General features: G+C 44.1%; 1 protein-coding gene across 1 annotated transcript in view; it reads left to right on the plus strand.

Annotated features, from left to right (window-relative positions):
* Positions 1–16,695, plus strand: part of LOC129699571 (zinc finger protein 292-like) — a 136,071-nt gene that overhangs the window by 105,136 nt on the left and 14,240 nt on the right. The gene's annotated exons all lie outside the window — the stretch shown is intronic.

Here is a 16,695-nt window from a genome sequence, read left to right on the forward strand (position 1 = left end):
TTTTGCCGCAAAGTTGCGTGACATACATTTTGGAAACGAATTACAATTTAATTCCTGGTTTGAACACGATAGAATGATTAGGCTTTGATGCTGGAATCCTTAGTTTTCACAAAATTGCAATTATAGATAAGACCAAACTAGCATTTATACAGTGTCTTTTCACATCCTAAGTTGTCTGAAAATTCTTAGGTCAATTAATTAATTTTGAAAGTAGTCACTTGTTTTTTAAATAGATATGGCAACAGGTTTCCACAGCAAGATACCATACATATACACCCATCAAAAATAGCTGGTCTGACCTGAAACTCCACCTATTCTTTTTCTGCACAGATGCTGCCAGACCTGCTGAGTTACTCCAGCATTTAGTTCCTTCCTACATATCTATAATAGAAGGTCAATTAAGCTGATATTACAATCATGGTGTTGGTCCAGATAGCTGGACAACTCCCCTACTGGTTTTCTAAATGCAATTTATAGTGCCCTCCATAATGTTTGGGACAAAGACCATCATTTATTTATTTGCCTCTGTAGTGCACAATTCGAGATTTGTAATAGCAAAAATCACATGTGGTTAAAGTGCACATTGTCAGATTTTAATAAAAGCCATTTTTATGCATTTTGGTTTCACCATGTAGAAATTACAGCTGTGTTTATATTTAGTCCCCCCATTTCAGGGCATCATAATGTTTGGGACACATGGCTTCACAGGTGCTCAGGTATGTTTAAATGGCTCCTTAAGGCAGGTACAAGAGAGCTCACAGCACCTGATCTTTCCTCCAGTTTTTCCATCACCTTTGGAAACTTTTATTGCTGTTTATCAACATGAGGATAAAAGTTGTGGCAATAAAAGTCAAAGAAGCCATTATGACACTGAAAAACAAGAATAAAACTGTTAGAGACATAAGCCAAACAGGCTTACCAAAATCAATTGTTTGGAACCATAAAGAAGAAAGAGCTCTACAGAGCTTACTAATCGCAAAAGTACTGGCAGGCCAAGGAAGACCTCCACAGCTGATGACAGCAGAATTCTCTCTATAATAAAGAAAAATCCCCAAACACCTGTCCGACGGATCAGACACACTCTTCAGGAGTCGGGTGTGGATTTGTCAATGACCACTGTCCGCAGAAGACTTCATGAACAGAAATACAGAGGCTACACTGCAAGATGCAAGCCACTGCAAAAATAGGATGGCCAAGTTACAGTTTACTAAAAGAGCAACCACAGTTCTGGAAAAAGGTCTTGTGGACAGATGAGATGAAGATTAATTTATATCAGAGTGATGGAAGTATGGAGGAGAGCAGGAACTTCCCAAGATCCAAAGCACACCACCTCATCTGTGAAACACGGTGGTGGGGATGTTATGGTCTGGGCATGTATGGCTGCTGAAGGTACTACCTCACCTATCTTCATTGATGATACAACTGCTGATGGTAGTAGCATAATGAATTCTGAAGTGTATAGACACATCCTATCTGCTCAAGTTCAAACAAATGCCTCAAAACTCATTGGCCAGCGGTTCATTCTACAGCACGACAATGATCCCAAACATACTGCTAAAGCAACAAAGGAGTTTTTCAAATCTTAAAAATGGTCAATTCTTAATGGCCAAGCCAATCAACTGATCTGAACCCAATTGAGCATGCCTTTTATATGTTGAAGAGAAAACTGAAGGGGACTAGCCCCCAAAACAAGCATAAGCTAAAAATGGCTGCAACACAGGCCTGGCAGAACATCACCATAGAAGACACCCAGCAACTGGTGATGTCCATGAATCGCAGACTTCAAGCAGTCGTTGCATGCAAAGGATATGCAACAAAATACTAAACATGACTACTTTCATTTACATGACATTGCTGTGTCCTAAACATTATAGTGCCCTGAAATGGGAAGACTATCTATAAACACAGCTGTAATTTTTACATAGTGAAACCAAAATGTATAAAAATGGCCTTTATTAAAATGTGACAATGTGCACTTTAACCACATGTGATTTTTACCATTACAAATCTCAAATCGTGGAGTACAGAGGCAAATAAATAAATGATGGGTCTTTGTCCCAAATATTATGAAGGGCATATATCGGTTATCAACTGACGTTTTGGGAAAAGAGGCGCTCAAACAAAGGTTTAATACAACTTGACCTTTATCAGTACTCAAGTTACTTGGATATGCTGCCATGCAATTAATTTCCAGTATCTCCCCATTTAATTTGCTGCTGAAACTTGTCACTCATTACGCTAAATTGTAAGACTCTTGGCTGTAAATACTACCTTCGTGAGATAACCTGACCTGCCTCTGATGGAGGTTGCAATCCTTTGAGTTCCAAGCTCGGGGGCTTCATTCTATGATGCATTAAGGGGAAGAAGAATGACTATGACCTATCTCAACCTCTTATGTTATAAATTTCTATACGATCTTCCCTCAACATCTGAATCCCGAGAGAAAATAATCCAAGTTTGTCCAATCCGTATAATTCATATTGCAAGCAACATTGTGGTGCGCCTATTCTGCACCCTCGTCAAAGCTCCCACAACCTTCTTGTAATGGGGTGACCAGAACTCCGCACCCTACTCGGGTATAACCAAAGTTATATAAAGCTGCAACATGACTTCCCTTCTTTTATATTTTTTATTTAACCTTTATTGAACCAGGAGAAGTCTCATTGAGATTAAAAATCTCTTTTACAAGAGAGTCCTGGCCAAGACAGGCAGCAGCACAGTTCCACAGTTACAGACAATAATTTAAAAACAACAGAGAACATATAAATAGAGTCAGTCAAAACATCATCAAACAAAGCATGTACAGACAGAAGAGCCCGCTTCAACATCATTAAGAAGGGATTTAATGCCTTGTAATGCCTTGACCGTTGACGGGAAGCAAGCCGTGTGCTGCCGTTATCACCCTGTTTATTTGTGTTGCCATTTTCAGGGAGCAATGGATTTCAAGATTGCTCTGTACATCAGTGTACCCAAGGTCTTGTCCATTTACTGCATACTTTCCTCTTGCATTTGACCTTCCAAAGTGCAACAGCTCATAGTTGTCCAGATTAAACTTTATTTGCTATTTTTATACCCGTGTTTCCAACTAGTCTATATTTTTCTGAGTCCTTTAACCTACCCCACTGACCACAATTCGTCCAATGTTTGCGTTGTCTGCAAACTTACTAATCGGCCACCTACATTTTCGCCATTGATTTGCATACATGTATCATACAAACAACAGAGATCCAAGAAGTTCCCTGTGGAACATCCCTGCACCACTACCCACTTCTGTGGCCAAGCCAATCTTGAATCCAATCTACCAAAGTCACCATTTGCCTTAATTTTCTGGATAAGCCTATCATGAGGCACCAAATTGAGTTTTTACTTAAGTCCATGTAGACAACATCCACTGCCCTACCGTTATCAATCATCTATACCATCTCATAGAGCCATACAGCATGGAAACAGACCCTTCAGCCCAACTTGCTCACACCATCCAACATGTTCCATCTACACTAGTCCCATCTACGTTTGGCCCATATACCTCAAAACCTATCCCATTCATGTACCTGCCAAAATGCTTCTTCAAAATGGACAATTTTAAGACACGATCTACCTTGTTTGGAAGTCTTCTAACCATGTCAACACTTCTGGGTTTCCCCATAATGCTCAGTTTTGTTCCCGCATCCCAAAGGCATATTGGGTGGGTAATTGGCAACTGTAAATTATCACTTGTTGAGGTTCAGAATCACAGGGGAGTTGATGTGCATCTGAGAGATAATACACCGCAGTGTCACAGGGAAATAAGGATAGGGGGAGTAGGACTGATGGGTTGAATGTTTGTCTCAAGTTTCATACAGAGAACATAGAGCAGTGCAGCACAGGAATAGACCGTTTGGCCCACATTGTCTGTGCCAAACATGATGCCTATTGAAAATAATCCCTTCTACTTGCATGTGTTTGCATATTCATGCCTATCTAAGAGCCTCATATAAACCATTATTGTATCAATTGTTTCATAATAAATAAGTAAAAATATGAAGGTGACAAAAATTCTGGAGAAACTCAGCGGGTGAGCCAGCATCTATGGAGCGGAAATAGGCAACGTTTCTGGTTGAGACCCTTCTTCAGAGTCTGTAGAAGGGTCTCGACCTGAAACATTGCCTATTTCCTTCGCTCCATAGATGCTCCCTCACCCGCTGAGTTTCTCCAGCACTTTTGTCTACCTTCGATTTTCCAGCATCTGCAATTCCTTCTTAAGTAAAAATATGAAAGGTAGTTTTATAAAGTTCCTTGCTTTTATACAATGAGCATGCATTGTTAGAATGTGTGCTTACATAAGGCTGTCCATGCTTGAAGCACGCCACAGCTGATTACTTTAAAAATATAGTCATTATTTTACAGGCAAAAGCAATGGCCAATTCAATTAACAATTACGGAAGCAGTGAAGCTTGCTTCCTTGACAGCAAGACTTTAATGTGATATGAAATATTCCTTTTAAGGGCTAGCTAAATATGTACAAATGAACAACAACATACATTAATAGGATGGGTGAAGTAAATAGACTGTGAGAAGCCTCAAGAAGATTAAAACCAGTGTGCATTTGTAAGCAGTTCTCTGCAATCCTGGAAAACTGCAGCAGCAAAGGCAGCCATTTCCCCTGTTGTTTGTAGCTCCATTGAGCAAGCAGTTATGCTCAGTACTTTGCCAGGTTTTTTTCTGTAATCTATAACATTTCTCATTCTTGATAACTTGTACATTGATTATAATATTTTGCCACCTTTTTGGGTAGAGCTTTCATGATGTTGTTTAGTTTATTTTCACGTATGCCGAGATACAGTGAAAAGCTTTTGTTGCGTGCTATCCAGTCAGCTGAAAGACAATACATGATTACAATTGAGCCATTTACAGTAGATAGATATATGATAAGGGAATAACGTTTAGTGCAATATAATGCCAGCAAAGTCCGCTCAAGGATAGTCCGAGAGTCACCAAAGAGGTAGATACTAGTTCAGGACTGCTCTCTGGTTGTGGTAGGATGATTCAGTTGCCTGACAACTGATGGGCAGACATTGTCCCTGAATCTGGAGGTGTGCGCTTTTAAACTTCTATACCTTTTGCCCGATGGGAGAGTGAAGTAGAGGGAGTGGCCACGGTCCTTGATTATGCTGCTCCTCTGGCCGAGGTAGCATGAGCTATAAATTGAGTCAATAGAAGGGAGGTTGGTTTGTGTGATGGTCTGGGCTGCGTCCTCAATTCGCTGCAATTTTTTGTGGTCTTGGATGGAGCTGTTCCCAAACAAAGCTTTGATCCATTCTGATAAAATGCCTTTGATGGTGCATCTGCAGAAGTTGGTGAGTGTTGTAGGGGAGATGCCGAACTTCTAAGGAAGTAGAGGCGTTGGTGTGCTTTCTTGGTCGTTGCTTCAATGTAGGTGGTCCAGGAGGAGTTGTTGAATATTGACTCCTAGGAATTTAAAGTTTTCAACCATCTATGCTTCAGCCTCATCAATGCAACCTGGGGTATGTGTACTGCTTCGCTTCCTGAAGTTGATCACTATCTCCTTTGTCTTGCTGACATTGAGAGAAAGATTGTTTAAGAAGGAACTGCAGATGCTGGAAAATCGAAGGTAGACAAAAATGCTGGAGAAACTCAGCGGGTGAGGCAGCATCTATGGAGCAAAGGAAATAAGCGACGTTTTGGGTCGAGACCCTTCTTCAGACTGATGTGGTGGTGGGGGGGGGGGGGGCAGGAAGAAGGAAGAGGCGGAGACAGTGCTCTGTGGGAGACCTGGGAAGGAGAGGGGAAAGAAGGAGAAAGCAAGAGAAAGCAGGGACTACCTGAAATTGGAGGTCAATGTTCATACCGCTGGGGAGTAAACTACCCAAGCGAAATATGAGGTGCTGTTCCTCCAATTTACAGTGGGCCTCACTCTGGCCATGGAGGAGACCCAGGACAGAAAGGTCGGATTCGGAATGGGAAGGGGAGTTGAGGTGCTGAGCCACCGGGAGATCAGGTTAGTTATTGCGAACCGAGCGGAGGTGTTGGACGAAGCGATCGCCAAGCCTACGCATGGTCTCACTGATGTAGAGCAGCTGACGCCTAGAGAAATAGATGAGGTTGGAGGAGGTGCAGGAGAACCTCTGCCGCACCTGGAAAAACTGTTTGGGTCCTTGGATGGAGTCATGGGTGGAGTTAAAGCGACAAGTGTATCATTTCCTGCGGTTGCAAGGGAAAGTACCAGGAGAGGGGGTGGTTTCCACCACTCTTTGAGGCAATAAGTTTCAAATTTCACATTCCCCAAATCGTGGCCATTATTTTGTTTGTTATTTCTAGTCTTTGCTGTGTCCACTGTTTGAAACAAATTCAACCTCTTGTCCTAACTCGCTCTATAATGATCTTGTGCACCTGTACCTAATCTTCTCAGACTCCCTTGCAATATGTGACAGTAACTTAAACGTAAAACAAGGTGAACAGTCCCAGCTTCTCTACCAGAACCTTTCAACTGTTAGTATCTGACACTTTTCCTGTGAGCAGCGATTAACAAATTATGACCTCTGCTGTTCCTGCCTTTGATTATTTCAGCAACCTAGCAATCCAGTTATTCAAGAGGTCTGATCCCAATTGTATGTGATTCTGTTGGAGGGAAGAGATATCTGTTGTTTTAGAGTGATGGCAATTTTTCGGTTTCTTTCCAATGTGGTGTGAAAGAGAGTAATTATTTTTCAAAGTAGATCATTTGGATGATGATCTCTGCATTTTCAATCTGCCGAAGAAAATAAAATTAAGGTACATTATATTTTCTTAAATGCCAAGATAAAATATCAGTATTCCTAAATTATTTTTAGCCAATTAGTCCAAAAATGCTTGTGTATCTCACTGAAATAAATTATACAGTATTTGGGGTGAAAAGGATATAGCCATAATCTGATCAGCAGAATTTCTTAAAAAGACTAATTCTTGAAAGATGTGCTCAGTGGACCTTGCAGTTTTTTTTATTGTATTTTAATAGAACAATTTTTTGGGGGCAAATTACATTTATTTTTCAAGGTGATTTCCTAATCTGCCAAGGGAAAACAGTTAAGCCTAGTTTGTTGATGTGAATTGGCAGCAAGATCAGTGCAGTGGATTGTTCATGATTCATTTGAACAGCAATACAGATGATGTGCAGAATTGACTGATTAGTGTAGGCATTACCCAATCTTTCAGATTTTTGGTTAATGCCTTCATTTTAAACAGCTGAGTATTTCACTTTTCATCAGTTAGCTCTGTAACCATTGCTGCTTAATTAACTGCTCTCTGGCATGTTAAGAATTGTATTTTCTCAGTCTAAATGTCTAAATCCGGCACGCCAGTAGGTGAGGTACTCTGAGAATCAGGTTTAGGCTGAAAAGAGGATGGTCTCTGAAAAAGATAGGACAAGTGGTATGAATGATTGGTCGGGGCTTTCAGTACAAAAGTCAGGAAGTCATGATGCAGCTTTATAGGAATTTGATTGGCCTGCATTTGGAATATTGCATACAGTTCTGGTTACCCCATTGCAGGAAGGATGTGGAGGTTTGGAAAAATGTGCAGAGGAGATTTACCACAATGATGCTTGGATTTTACTTCGGAGTCACATGAGTGACTACGTGAAGAACCCCGCCAGGACGCATGCACGTCATATCGCTTTCACGCTTGCGAAACGACAGGTGGGGTGGAGCGTTCCCCCACAGCGGTAAGTTTGAAACCGCGACCTGCAGGTAAGTGATTTACTCTGCGGTAGTTTTTGTCCCCGTGCTGTTTTTACACAGGGGGGGATGCTGGACAAAATAGTGTCCACAAGTGCTGCGAGTAAAGCTGGCTGGGGAGGACTGCGAAGTTGCGGGGGCCAGCAGCAGCTGAAGGCACAAGCTCCGTAAGTGGGATCAGCTGTGCCGACTTTTGGTCCCGCGCCGGCCAGAACACCACGGCCGGGCGGGAGACTATTCAGAATGGGGCCGTCGACTTTGACAAGTCGAAAACGGCAGGAGGCGGGGTGGAACGACGTTCCCCCGTGGCGACAATTTAAACCAGGACCTGCAGGTAAGAGTACTCTGCGGTCTTTTTGTGTTTTCCCATGCTGATTACAGGTAGGGAACATGAAAAAGTCGAAGAAACCAACGAGGGCTGCGACAAACTGGTGGGTCAGCAGCGGCCAGCGGCACTTGAATCACCTATAATGGGATCAGTTGTGCCCGATGTCGCCTCCGCACTGGCCAGATCCACTCCGCGGCCGGGCGGTAAGGCAAAACAAAAAACCATCAAAGTCGTGGACTCAGATGAGTCCGACTTTGAGCAGCCGCGGGCGGCCAGCGACCGTGAGCGCTGGAGCCGGATGGAGCGATGTGTGGAGCATTTGCTCCAACGTGACAGGCTCCGGGAGATGGAGTCGAGTCACTGTGGGCTCTATGTAAAACCCACAGCAGCACCTCTTGTAGGGCTGCACAGTGCTTCTCCCTCGTCAGAGGGGAGTACTGGGGGTCAGTTCTGGGCCGATCCTGAAGAGGGGTTTGCAGAACAGAAATCAATTGTGCAGGGGGTGCAGGAACGTGAAAATCTACTGGACATGGTGTCCAACTTCATACAGCCAGACCAGACTGGCCAAAACCTGGAGGATACCTGACATCGGGTAACTGTATATCCCTGAATGTTCCTGTAATAAATAATTGTATATGGGAACTCCTAAACAGCGGGGATAACAGCTTTCACCCGCATAGTGGATGAGAAGGACATGTCGCAGGACCAACAGGATGCACTGGCACTGCTTTGCAACACACGGCCATAGACAGTACCCTTACGCACCCACCAGTAGAACAAGACCGACAGGTGAAAGCTCGAAGGTCCGGTACACCAAACATGAGTCTTTTTTTAGGCCATGGCCCAGACCGGCCTTCTTGGAAGATACGCAAACCTCCAACATCAACCAAACCACAAACCCAGACACCGACGCCTCAACATCAACGAAGGATTTACAAAAAGAAGTAAACCTGCCACTGGTAACTATGGAGGTAGGTGGGTCTGGTTCCCTACAAATTGCAGGGAGCATGGAGGTTCAGGGGAAATGACTCCCCTTTCTGGATGCATGGAGTATGTTAACTACCGATACTTATATTTTAAGCAGTATCCAGGGATATACAAGTACAGCCCTCCAGTTCAACATATACCGAACCGAATGTTCGTACTTTCCGGTAAAGAAAAATCAGAAGCGCATGCTGAACTGGAGCGGCCTTACGCAAAAGGGGTAATTGAAAAATCCCAACACGAACCGCTAGAATTCGTATCCAATATCTTTACCAAAAACAAAAAAGATGGTGGTTGTCGCATCATCATAGATCTGACCAAATTGAATACATTTGTACAATATATTCATTTTAAAATGGAAACCTTTGTTACTGCTAAACAATTGATTTCCAAAGGTTACTTCATGGCTAGCATCGATTAATAAATGCTTACTATTCAGTGCCTATACGAGGTGACCACAGATGTTACTTAAAATTCAACTGGATGGGACAGCTCTGGCAGTATAGAGCGCTGCCAAATGGGTTAACATCAGCCCCCAGGCTGTTCACTAAAATTTTGAAACCAGCCCTAGCGTTTCTACGGAAACGAAAACACATGGTCATGGCATATCTAGATGACATACTTATTGTGGGCAAAACTTTGGAATTGGCCAAACAAACTGTAACAGCCACAAAACAGTTATTTGAAAAACTGGTGTTTATTATCCATCCAGTTAAATCTAAATTAACGCCTTCCACTACTATGGACTATTTGGGGTTCACCATTGACTCAGTTCACATGTCAGTGACTTTGCCAAAGGGAAAGGCTATAGACTTAATAGAGGCTTGCAATAACATCATTGACATCAGTAACCGTCCATCAAATTGGTAGCAAAAGTAATTGGCAAAATGGTGGCTGCTTTTCCAGCCACACAATTTGGACCTTTACATTACCAACATTTACAGAGAGCAAAAATACAAGCACTCAAAATCAATGCTGGTCATTTTGACAGACCAATGAAGCTACCAATCAAAGCTATAATGGAACTAAAATGGTGGATAGATAACATTTGGCTTTGTTTCAATCCAATCATTATCAGCAACCCTTCTATGGTGCTGCAAACTGATGCCAGTGCACTTGGTTGGGGTGCCACCAATTCCATCTCCAGCTGTGGAGGTAGATGAACTGCTCAGGAGACATCATTATTACTAACACTGGGCATAAACTACCTGGACATGTTGGGTGCATTCTATGGCCTAAGGTCATATTGTACTGGGTCATATCACCAGCATGTTAGACTACAGATTGACAATACCACCGTGGTGGCATATAATAATAATAATAATAATAATAATAATAATTTTATTTATAGAGCACTTTAAAAACAAACATAGCTGCAACAAAGTGCTGTACATCACTAATCATTGACAAAAAAGTTAATACACACCAAAAATAACAATCAAAAGAAATAGTAGGAAAAGACATGTAAAATAAAGAAACATCAAAAACACCACAAACAGAAGCAAAGCCTCAGGCATGGTCAAAAGCCAGGGAGTACAAATGCGTTTTAACACTGGATTTGAAGATGGACAGTGAGGGGGCCTGTCTGATGTGCAACGGCAGGGTGTTCCAGAGTGCCGGAGCAGCAACAGAGAAGGCTCTATCCCCTCTGAGCCTCCGACTAGACCTCGGTACCTCCAGGAGCAGCTGACCAGCTGACCTGAGGGACCGGGCAGGAGCGTATGGGTGGAGCAGCTCAGAGAGGTAAGGCGGGGCGAGCCCATTCAGAGATTTAAAAACAAATAACAATATCTTAAAATGAACCCGAAAGTGCACCGGGAGCCAGTGTAGGGAGGCCAGAATTGGCGATATGTGCTCCCTCTTTCGAGTCCCTGTTAAAAGGCGAGCAGCAGCATTCTGAACCAACTGGAGACGAGCCAGTGAAGAACGAGCAACACCAAAATAGAGCACGTTACAGTAATCCAGCCTAGATGTAATAAAGGCATGGATTACTGTCTCAAAATGCTGCCGCTCGAGAATGGGCTTCACCTTCGCCAGCTTCCTTAGGTGAAAGAAGCTGGACTTAACCACCGCGCATATTTGGCGATCTAATTTAAAGTCACTGTCCATCCTAAAACCCAGGTTCACAACTGTTGGCTTCACGTACCTTGACAATGGACCTAAATCAACAAATGAAGGTTCACAGCAGCCATTGGGATCAAATAAAATCACCTCTGTCTTCTTTTCATTAAATCCAAGAAAGTTTAGGGCCAACCAGGACTTAATGTCATCAAGACAAGACAGAAGCGATTTTACAGAAAAGGCATCTTCCCCCCTCAGCCGCAAATAAAGCTGGGTATCATCTGCATATATATCAATATATATATATCAACCACATGGGTGGAAACAAATCAACATCATGTGACAATCTGGCTAATACAATTTGGCAGTGGTGTATCCAGAGAGATATTTGGATATCAGCTACTTACCTACCAGGTAAACTAAATTTAGTGGCAGACACCAGGTCACGCAAATTTAATGAAAACACCGAATGGATGTTGAATAAAAAGTATTTGCTGATATTACAGCACGATATGGAACACTAGATATCGATCTATTCGCATCCAGGCTTAATCACCAGTTATCAAACTATGTTTCGTGGGAACCAGACCCTGGGGCAGTGGCGACAGATGCATTTTTGCTGCATTGGGGGGGGGGGGGGAAATTGTTTATTCATGCATTCCTTCCTTTCTGCCTCATCAGTCGGGTATTAAGGAAAATACAGCAAGACTCTGCGTCTGGTATTTTGGTAGTACCCGATTGGCCTACTCAACCATGGTTCCCAGTGATACTGAACATAGTATTAGAACCATGTATCACCATCCCGAATAGACCAGACTTATTGGTTCATCCCGTAACAAGGGATAACCACCCATGCCATAACTATTTGAATTTATTACATAGAAACATAGAAATTAGGTGCAGGAGTAGGCCATTCGGCCCTTCGAGCCTGCACCGCCATTCAATATGATCATGGCTGATCATCCAACTCAGTATCCCGTACCTGCCTTCTCTCCATACCCCCTGATCCCCTTAGCCACAAGGGCCACATCTAACTCCCTCTTAAATATAGCCAATTAATTTGTAGAGTTTAAAAATACCACTACTACAGCTGGGACTGGCGGACCGAACAGTGAACATGATTTCGGCGGGCGACAGACAGTCCACCAAAAAACAGTATCTGGTCTATATCAGGAAGTGGGAGATGTATTATCACAAAAACAGCATCACCTACAGAGATATGAACATCCCGTCTGTTCTGGAATACCTGGCAGGCCTCCATTATGATGAGGGGCTCAGTTATAGTGCCATCAACTGCGCCAGAAGTGCCCTATCAACTTATCTATGGCAAGGAACAGAGCGTCACTCTGTTGGGACTCACCCACTGGTAACAAAACTTATGAGGGGAATTTTTAATACCAATCCCCCAAGAACCAGGTACTCCCAAATATGGGATGTGAGTATTGTCCTAAAGATGCTCAGGAATTGGTCTCCAGCAACAGCTCTGTCCCTACATAGACTGACATTAAAAACAGTCATGCTAATGGCATTGGTCACGGCACAAAGGGTACAGTCATTACATAAATTAAGACTGGACACATGACTTCTTCATCTGAAAATATTACGTTTCATATTTATGAATTAGTAAAGCAGAACAGACAGGGATCAGCAGGCCTCAATATAGAATTTAGGTCTTACCCAACAGATGATCGTCTCTGTATAGTAAGACATTTGTCGTTATACATGGAGAACACGAAAATCATCAGAGGCAATGAGAAGGCACTTTTAATCAGCCATAAGCAACCACACAAAAGAGTGACGGTCCAGACCACCTCAAGATGGCTGAAACAGGTTCTAATACAGGCTGGGATGGATACTAATATTTTTAAATCTCATTCCACCAGGGCTGCAGCTACATCAGCAGCTATGCAGTTGGATGTACCAATAGACCAAATCCTCAAGGCAGCAGGATGGTCAGGGGAAAAACGTTCCAACTATTTTATCATAAACCAGTCATTAAACCTGGAACATTTGCAGAAACAATTTATGTTCTGTAATTTAATTACCCCATAAATAGGGGCTATAATTTGTGTTAATCAATTAATGGATTTCAATGTCGGATTCATGTCTAAAATATGTTGACACAATTCCTCCTACAGTCATTAAGGCAGATGTGATGCATGGACTCGTTTCCACGGCATGAAATCACAGAGCTTTGAAATCTTCATGTAGTCACTCACGTGACTCCGAAGTAAAATTGTAAGATTAAACGAGAACTTACCAGTTCGAAGTTTGATCGTTATTTTATGAGGAGTACGTTGAGGGAATACGTGCCCTCCGCTCCCACCCATGATCATATACTCAACTGGTATTTCTTCTCTAATCTTACTATGTTTAAGTCATTACAGTTATCTGTGATTTCACACCGCTGCTTTGAAGAATGACACGCATGCGTCCTGGCGGGGTTCTTCACGTATTCCCTCAACGTACTCCTCATAAAATAACGATCAAACTTCGAACTGGTAAGTTCTCGTTTAATCTTACTATTATAGGGTATTAGCTACAGGGTATTATAGGGTATTAGCTACAGAGTTTGTTTAAGAAAGAAGTGCAGATGCTGGAAAAATCAAAGGTAAACAAAAATGCTGGAGAAACTCAGCGGGTGAGGCAACATCTATGGAGAGAAGGAATAGGTGACGTTTCGGGTCGAGACCCTTCTTCAGACTGATGTGGGGGTGGGGGGGGGCGGGAAGAAGAAAGGAAGAGGTGGAGACAGTAGGGTGGGGGAGAGCTGGGAAGGGGAGGGGAAGGAGGGAGAAAGCAAGGACAACTGAAATTGGAGAAGTCAATGTTCATACCGCAGGGGTATAAACTACCCAAGTGAAATATGACGTGCTGCTCCTCCAATTTGCGGTGGGGCTCACTTTGGCCATGGAGGATGCCCAGGACAGAAAGGTCGGATATGGAATGCGAGGGGGAGTTGAAGTGCTGAGCCACCAGGAGATTGGGTTGGTTAATGCGAACTGTGCAGAGGTGTTGGGCGAAGCGACCGCCAAGCCTGCGCTTGGTCTCGCCGATGTAGAGCAGTTGACACCTAGAGTAGCGGATGCAATAGATGAGGTTGGAGGAGGTGCAGGTAAACCTCTGCTCACGTGGAAAGAATGCTTGGGTCCTTGGAATGAGTCAAGGAGGGAGGTAAAGCGACAAGTTCAGCATTTCCTGCATTTGCAAGGGAAAGTACCGGGAGGGGGTGGTTTGGGTGGGAAGGGACGAATTGACTAGGGAGTTACGGAGGAAAGCCGAAAGGGGAGGAGATGGGAAGATGCGGCTAGTGGTGGGATCCCGTTGGAGGTGGCGAAAATGTCGGAGGATTATCTGTTGTATGTGACGGTTGGTAGGGTGGAAGGTGAGGACAAGGGGGACTCTGTCCTTGTTACGAGTGGGGGGGATGGGGAGTGAGAGCGGAGCTACGGAATATAGAAGCGACGCTGGTGAGAGTCTTATCTATAGTCGAAGAGGGGAACCCCCGTCCCCTAAAGAATGAGGACATCTCTAATGCCCTGGTTTGGAAAGCCTCATCCTGGGTGCAGATGCGGCACAGACGGAGGAATTGGAAGTAGGGGATGGAGTCCTTACAGGAAGCAGAGGGGGAAGAAGTTTAGCCCAGATAGCTATGGGAGTCAGTAGGTTTGTAGTAGATGTTGGTCAGTAGTCTGTTACCTGCGATGGAGATAGTGAGGTCAAGAAACGATAGGGAGATGTCGGAAATGGTCCGGGTGAATTTGAGTGCCGGATTGAAGTTAGTGGTGAAATGGATGAAGTCAGTGAGTTCTGCGTGGGTGCAGGAGGTAGAGGAGGTAGAGTCAATGTAGCGGAGGTAGAGTTCGGGGATAGGGCCACGGTACGCCTCGAACAAAGATTGTTCGACGTACCCTACAAAGAGGCAGGCATAGCTGGGACCCATGCGCGTGCCCATAGCTAGGCCTTGGATTTTGAGCAAATGGGAGGAGTCAAAGGAAAAGTTGTTGAGGGTAAGGACCAGCTCCGTTAAGCGGAGCAGAGTATCAGTAGACGGGGATTGGTTGGTTCTACGGTCGAGGAAGAAACAGAGGGCTTTTAGACCCTCCTGGTGGGGGATGGAGTAGAGTGACATCCATGGTGAAGATGAGGGAATGGGGGCCTGGAAAACGGAAGTCATGGAGGAGACAAAGAGCGTGTGAGGTGTCTTGGACATAGGTAGGGAGGGATTTGACCAAGGGGGTAGGATGGAGTCGAGGTATGTGGAAATATGTTTGGTGAGACAAGAGCACGCAGAAACAATGGCTCTGCCAGGACAGTCTGGTTTGTGAATTTTGGGGAGAAGGTAAAATCGGGCCGTGCGGGGCTGGGGAGTCTGAAGTGATGAACCAGTGATACTGTGGATATGCTTGGATTGTTTTCTCGGAAACACTGAAGTTGCAGGGAGACCTGATAAAAGTGTGGAAGGCATATGTAGGGTGGACATAACCTTTTTCCCAGGATAGAAAAATCAAATACCAAAGGACATAGCTATAAGGTGAGAGGGGCAAAGTTTGAAGGAGATATGCGGGGCAAGTTTTTTATGCCGAGGGTGGTGAATGCCAGGAACATGCTACATGGAGTGTTGGGTGAAGCAAATCCATTTGGGGAATTTAATAGGCTTTAAGATAGTCACATGGGTATGCAGGGAATTATATAGATTATGTGCAGGCAGATGAATTTTGGTTTAGGCATCATGATTGATGCAGACACTGGAGAGAAGGAATGGGTAACAGGAAAGCAGAAAGGGGTGGAGATGGGAAGATGTAACCAGGAGTGGGTTCCCGTTGGAGATTGTGAAAATGTCGGAGGATTATATGCTCCATGCGACGGCTGATGGGGTGGATGGTGAGGACAAGGGGGACTCTTTCCTTGTTACGAATAAGGGGAGGGGGAGCAAGAGATGAGCTGCGGGATATTGACGAGACCCTAATGAAAGCCTCATCTATAATGGGAGAGGGGAACCCCCGTTCCCTAAAGAATAAGGACATCTCAGATTACCTGGTATCCGACTATTAGCCACGTCGTCTTCCTATCTCCACTCCTTTCTGCAGAGACCATTCCCTCCGCATCTCCCTGGTCAACTCGTCCTTTCCCACCCAAACCACCCCCTCCTCAGGTACCTTCGCCTGTAACTGCAGAAGGTGCAACCCCTGTTCCTTTACCTCCCCTCTCGACCCCGCCCAAGGACCCCGACAGTCTTTTCAGGTGAGGCAGAGGTTAACTTACACCTCCTCCAACCTCATCTACTATATCTGCTGTTCCAGGTGTCAACTCCTGTATATCGGCTGGATCGTTTCGCTGAACACCTTTACTCAGTCTGCCAAAACTACCTGATCTCCCGGTTGCTCAGCGCTTTAACTCCCCCTCCCATTCCCAATCTGACCTTTTGGAGGAACAGCACCTCATATTTCGTATGGGTAGCTTGCACCTCAGCGGTATGAACATTGACTTCTCTAACTTCTAGCCTTTACTTTCCTCCTCTCTCCATCCCTTCTCCCTTCCCAGTTCTCCCACCAGTCTTACGGTTTGACTACATTTTATCTCTGTACCGCACACTCCCCTGACACCAGT

Source organism: Leucoraja erinacea, chromosome 8, assembly GCF_028641065.1.
Source record: "Leucoraja erinacea ecotype New England chromosome 8, Leri_hhj_1, whole genome shotgun sequence".
In the NCBI taxonomy this organism is placed as follows: domain Eukaryota; kingdom Metazoa; phylum Chordata; class Chondrichthyes; order Rajiformes; family Rajidae; genus Leucoraja; species Leucoraja erinaceus.